The sequence below is a fragment of the Bos grunniens genome, chromosome 21 (assembly GCF_055505025.1).
Source record: "Bos grunniens cultivar Pamir isolate PY7600 chromosome 21, Bosgru_T2T1.0, whole genome shotgun sequence".
NCBI classification, from domain to species: Eukaryota; Metazoa; Chordata; class Mammalia; order Artiodactyla; family Bovidae; genus Bos; species Bos grunniens.
Window position 1 is genome coordinate 69,998,088 of NC_141185.1, and position 6,613 is coordinate 70,004,700.

The 6,613-nt window shown below is 41.7% G+C and overlaps 1 pseudogene; it reads left to right on the plus strand.

Moving 5' to 3' along the window:
• LOC147349945 (ankyrin repeat domain-containing protein 26-like) overlaps window positions 1-6,613 on the plus strand; it is a 510,210-nt pseudogene that overhangs the window by 100,769 nt on the left and 402,828 nt on the right.

Below are 6,613 nucleotides of genomic sequence, written 5' to 3' on the forward strand. Positions count from 1 at the left end.
TCTGTTTACATAAATGAGTTTTAGGGTGCGGTGGGCTCTTTCAATAATGGCTTGCCCCTGAGGATTATAGGGTATTCCTGTAATGTGTGTTATGTTCCATTCTGATAAAAATGAATGAAATGAATGCGAGGTGAATGCAGGTCCATTGTCTGTTTTCAAGACAGAAGGAATCCCCATAATGGGGAAGGTGAGTAAGAGTGTGGGAATGGCGTGTTTATTGGATTCTGAAGAGACAGGTACTGTCCAGATAAAGTTGGAAAATATATCTATTGAGACAAAAAGTAAAGAAAATTTTCTTTAAGGAGCAGTGAGTGAAGTCAGATTGCTAAAGGGAATTAGGTTGTTGCCCCTGGAGATTAACTCCTGAAATTGTAGTTCATAAGTGCAGAGGGGTGCAGACAACACAGGTTTTAATAATATGTCGTGTTTCAGTGAGAGGAATATGGTATTTAGACTGCAATCTGTTAGCATTGGTATGAAGATTAGCATGTTCATCATTGGCAGATGTAAAAATGGGAGCTATGAGCCTGTCAACAGCATCATTTCTTGTGACCAGAGGGCCAGGTAAACCTGAATGAGCACATATATGTGCAATAAAGAAAGGTTCTGTACGTGAGCGAATTAAAGCTTGAGTCTGTGAAAAGAGAGTATATAATTCTTCATCTAGGTTGTATAAAAAGGCGGTAACAAAATCAGGAAAAAGGGAAGCAAGGTATTTGGAATCAGTATATATGTTGAAGGATAATGGTTGAAGCGACAAAAGAGCATATAAAGCATATAATTCAACTCTTTGTATTGAAGAATAGGTGTTGGGTAATTTCTCTTTGATATCAGGGCTGACAATCCCTGCTCTGCCTTTCTTGTTGCCATCAATGAAATAGGTGGGTGCATTGATAATAGGCTGGGATGCAATGATATTAGTTACAATGAATTTAGTACATTGTAGAAAGTCCCATAATTTTCCTTTCGGCAGATGAAATGAGATAACATTCTGAAAATCACTTAATGCCATTTGCATGGTCAGGTTATAATGGAAGGCGATTTGCAATTCCTGTTTTGTCAAGGGAACGTGTATTGCATATGGATCAAATCCAGTCCAAGTTTGTACATGGCTTCTTCCTGACACAATTAAGTGCCCTATTTTCTCAATATATTCTACAATTTTTTTAGACTGTTTAGTTTGTAAATATACACATTCTATTGGGCTATGCTGAGCTATAATTGCAGTGGGTGAATGTTCAGTAGGGAATATATATAAAGAAACTGGTTGATCATAATCTAGCTGAGTTGAAAAAAGATTGTTGAATGCATTTCTCCATTAAGGCCAGTTCTTCTTTGGCCTCTTTTGTTAGCTGCCTAGGGCTATTATGGTCGGGGGATCCCTCTAAAATTTTAAATAGATTTTGTAAGGCATAGGTGGGGATGCCAACAGATGCCACAGCCAATTAATATCTCCTAGCAATTTTTGAAAATCATTCAGCGTGTGTAGAGATTGCCCAGAAATTTGAGTTTTTTGAGGTTTGATTTTAGATTCTTCCATAACATGTCCTAAATAATTAAAGGGTGCTTTCCACTGAATTTTATCTGGTGCTACAAGCAGGCCATGATTTTGAAAAGTAGTAGTAACTTCATTATATAACTGTTGCAAACAGAATTCAGATTCCATAGAAAGAAGTATGTCATCCATATAATGAATTATAAACGCAGTAGGATACTTGTCTCTAATGGGTTGTAATAAAACAGATATGAGATATTGGCAAATGGTAGGGGAGTTCATCATTCCCTGAGGTAGCACCTTCCATTGGAATCTTTTAACAGGAGCCATGTGATTTATAGAAGGAACTGAAAAGGCAAAATGTTTTCTATGTTTAGGGTGCAAAGATATAGTAAAAAAGCAGTCTTGTAAGTCAATAATAACTACAGACCATTCTTTTGGTACCATAGAAGGGGAGGGCAATCCGGGTTGTAAGGGCCCCATAGGTGACATGGTATTATTAACATTTCTTAAATCTATCAACATTCGTCATTTTCCTGATTTCTTTTTTTATTACAAAAATAAGGGAATTCCATGGGGAAAATGAAGGTTCTATATGAGCTTTTTGTAAATGTTCATTAACTAATTGCATAAGAGCTGCCAATTTTTCTTTAGTTAGGGGCCATTGAGGTGTCCATACTGGGGTATCAGATTCCCAATCAAGGGGCAGCGTTGTTAACTCAATGGCCCCCATTAAAAAGGTTCATTTAAAGAAATTGTGGCTTTCATTTGTTCAAGAAAATCCTGTCCCCATAAATTGATTGGGATATTAGTAACATATGGTTTAAGATAAGCTACAATTTGATCAGGGCCATACACTTGTAAATAGGATGCACTGACAAAAGTTTGTGTGGCATCAGTTTCATCCATTCCTAATAGTCTAGAAGGAGCCATAACCTTACCCCATTCGAGGGGCCATTCTGCAGCTCTAATGATTGAAATGTCGGCTCCAGTATCTAACATGCCTGTGAATTTTTTTCTCCGTATGCGTAAAGAAAGCATGGGTTTCTGATGTTCCTTTAGTAAGGTGGATAGTGCAGCAGTAAGGTTGGTATTGCCAAAGCCTCCTTGTCGAACTTTATCAGATGTCTTCATTGGTTTGGCATATGGTAAAAGTAATAATTGTGCAAAATATTCCCCTTTTTTGTAAGTATGCATTTTCCATTTTGATAACATTTACCATAACATGTATTTCCCCTTCATAATCTTAGTCCACAACACCGGTCAATACCACTAAACTTCTCATTGTGTAGCTACTACGTCCCAAAATCAGTCCCATTGTCCTGGGGTGGAATCGGGCCATAATATCCAGTGGGAATTTTGTGGGGGTTGTATAATTCTATTAGTTCCATATCATAAGGACTAGGTATATCAATGCAAGCACTCTTAGATGTAGCTGCTTGTAGCATCATAACGCTAGGTCCTCCTTTTGTAGTGGGGCTAGAGGATGGCCCCTTTACTAGTTTCCCTGTTGTTTTTGCTGTGCATTGCGGTTTAAAGTGTTTCTATCCTTATCAAATTTAGAATGACATTCATTCAGCCAATGAAATCCCCTTTTACATCTTGGACATACTCCTGGGGTTCTCTTCTTATTAGAAGTAGTATTATTTTTTTTGGCCTGTGTTGGCATGCGGCATTGTTTTTTCTTATGGCTGGGCTTCCCACAGTTAAAACATTTGGCATTAGCAGCCTTTTGTACATTAAAGGTTTCCAATTTTGTTCTATGGACATAGATCTGATATCCTTATATGCTTTCAAATATTCCATAAGAGAGCCAGTCTCTCGAATAGGTCTGAGCACGGATCAACATTCCTCATTAGCATTTTCAAAAGCAAGTTGTTTTAAAATAGTATTTTGTAAAGTCGCATCCTTAATAGATTTCTCAATTGCATCCTTTAATTTTCCTATAAATTGAGAATATTCCTCTTCATGTCCTTGAATAATCTTAACAAATGAACCATCAGAGTTAGTGCTATCAACCCTTGCTTATGCCCTACAGGCAGTTTCTTTAATGAAATGTAACATCTAAGAGGTAATATTAGCTAGTTGTGCAATCATATTGGCCATGGCTCTTGTTCCAGTGAGTATATCATAGGTTAAATTGGCAGGGTTACCATGAGATTGCTTGTCAATCATCAGCTGTTGGGCCTCATCATTAACCCACATTTGCCATTGCAGTAATTGTTGAGGATTTAAAACCATCTTTGTTACTTGAAAAAAATCATATGGCATCCAACAGTCAGCCCGTCCTCTGAGAAATTCTATACAGTAAGGAGAAGTAGGTCCATACAGAGTACATGCTTTCTTAAAGCTAGACAACATGCCAAAATCTAGATTAGCCTAAGTATTTTGGTCTTGGGCAGGTTGATTAAATTGCACTGGGAAAGCAAAAGTGCAAGCAGGCATCTCCCGAGGAGGAGTGAAATGATTAGTACAAGCAAAGTTAGCAATTGCTGTTACAGGCGGAGCAGAAGGAAAAACCTTAGATTTGGGCTGTCCGTTGAATGAAATGACCTCCGTTCCAAGTGGCTTCAGTTTTGACATATCCTGTATATATATATGTCTCTAAGTTGTTTTTCTAAGGATTGTGTCTGATTGAGCATAACATTCTTATATTTCAAAGCACCTTGCATATCTTCTTCCTTAAGCTCATATTCATGTAAATATCGAATAGTTTTTACTTCCAAATCAATGTTATGCCCTTCAATTTGTTCTATGATAGCCCATATGAGTGACCATGTAACCCTTGCTGATACGCTCGCAAAATAATATTTTTAACCCTTTTCCGTACATCAAGATCAAGTGTCCCCTCCTCCGGGAACCATGGCTTATGTTCCACTGGTATATGATAGCAGTCATTCAACTGATCTCTTGAAACATTAACACCGTTTTGTTTCAAAAAATGATGCATTATAGAAATGAAAGGAATTTTACTGCTATGTTGTCCCATCCTGCTTACCTCTTTCTGCAGGGGCTCATCGCTTTGTTCAGCCTTTCTCTCAAGTCCCTGTTCATGGCGCCACTTGTTGGGGATTTTCTCCCTGGGACTTGGAAGCGACGAATCTGAAAGAAGGACACTTGGACAGTCTCTTGCAAATACTGACAAGTTTATTTCTGCAGTCAAGCTTTTTTATAGAAGCAGAAACAAAGAGCTTAAAGTATGCAGCCAGCAGAGCGCATACGGAGTTAACGCATAATCGGTAGAAACATTTCAAGGACAGCGTGCTCTAAATGACTCATGGGCTTCATCCACAACCCACTCTCACAAGTAACATCCCTATTTATTATTAACTCTTGGCGCTGAGCATAACCAAAGGCAGGAGATGTCTTTCTGTACGTAGTGCAAAGCCAAGTACTTCTGGCCCTTCACCATTTTCCCAAGGACTTTCTCCTTTAATGGCTATTTTGCACTACACTTCCCAACAATTATGCAGCTGGTATCTCAGTAGACAGAGACAACATGTCTCTTTACATGTGGGTTCCACCTTTAATTTACTTGTACAATTCATTGTTATAATTCTATTTTCCTATTTACCTTTTGTGAACTTCCTGAATATGTGACAAAGTATGTACAGTCTACTTTTGAACTATGTTTATCACAGGATTATTGCTTTCTTTCAATAAAGTACTGAAGCAAAATTTCCCAGGGCCAATAAAGAGTGCCGAGGGTAAGCTGTACTCTCACTGAGAACAGATCAGAGCTGGTAATGGGAGCCTGTGTCATCACACGGACATTCTGTTAAAAGAAATGGACGGACACAATGGAAAGGCCAGAAGGTGGAAGCATAGGTGTCCCCAGAGGACGACCGACGGTGTGTTCATGCCCGTGGCTCTGGAGACAAGAGGCTCCATCACTTCAGCATCTGCGGGGACAGGGCCCCTCTGCTGCTGAGGCACGGGCAGCAGGCCAAGGGTGGGAACAAAGTGCAGGTGTCAAGGCTCACCTTCGGTCCCAGGGCAGCGGGTGCCGAGGGCAACCCTGACGTGGACCCAAATGATGCATTAGGGAGTGTGTGTGTGCACACTTGTGTGTGGGAGCTTTTCATGTTATTTTAGTCAACAGTCTTTATTATTCATATATCCATAGAAACAAGAATGTAGCAAGGGGACGTGGGAGGGAGATTCAAGAGGGATAGGACATACGTACACCTATGGGTAATTTATGTTGATGTATGGCAGAAATCAACCGATATTGCACAAAATTATCCTTAAGTTAAAAAGAACATAGCAAGGTGGTTAGGAAAGTATGAAAAAAAGATTTCTCATAGAGATTTATCCTTAACTCCGTGTACATCTGGGAGCAGGCTGTCCACCATCATCAGACCTTCCCCCCAGCATCAGACCCTCCTCCAGTGTCAGGCCCTCATCCAGCATCAGGCCCTTCCCCAGCATCAGGCCCTAGTCCAGCCAGACCCTCCTCCAGCATCAGGCTCTTGTCCAGCACCAGACCTTCCCCCAGCATCAGACCCTCCCCCAGAATTAGACCCTAGCCCAGCATCAGGCTCTAGTCCAGCATTAGACCCTAGTCCAGCTTCACGCCCTAGTCCAGCATCAGGTCCTCCCCCACCCTCAGACCCTCCCCCACCCTCCAACCCTTCCCCAGTATCAGGCCCCCTCCTGAAGTATGAGGTGTGGCAGCTCCACTTGTCTGATGCTCCTGAGCACATTCAGGCAGCCCAGAGCAGCAGGACAATAGCTCTTGCAGGAGGTACATCTTTAGGAATCACCTGCGGAGCAGCAGCAGCTGGGCTCTGTTTCAGGCCAAGGAGAGGCAAAGAAGAGGCACTTGTGCAGGACGCAGTGGAGCCTGTGGGCACGTTCCACAGCTCTGCTTCCTCGCCATGGGGGCTTTGCTCTCCTGCTTTCTTTTGGGCCCCAGGGTGGTGTCCTTACAGATTCACGGTCTCCTTGACATCTCAAGGCCAAGTCCTGAGTCGCATCCCAGTCCCGAGTGGCAGAGGGCTGGGAACACCCAAGCTCAAGGCCTGAAAAGATCCCAGGGGGACAGCCGGGCCCCAGGGGGTGGCAGGGCAGAGGATGAGGGTGGCTGCCCACAGAGGGCCCCACAGCAGCACTGAA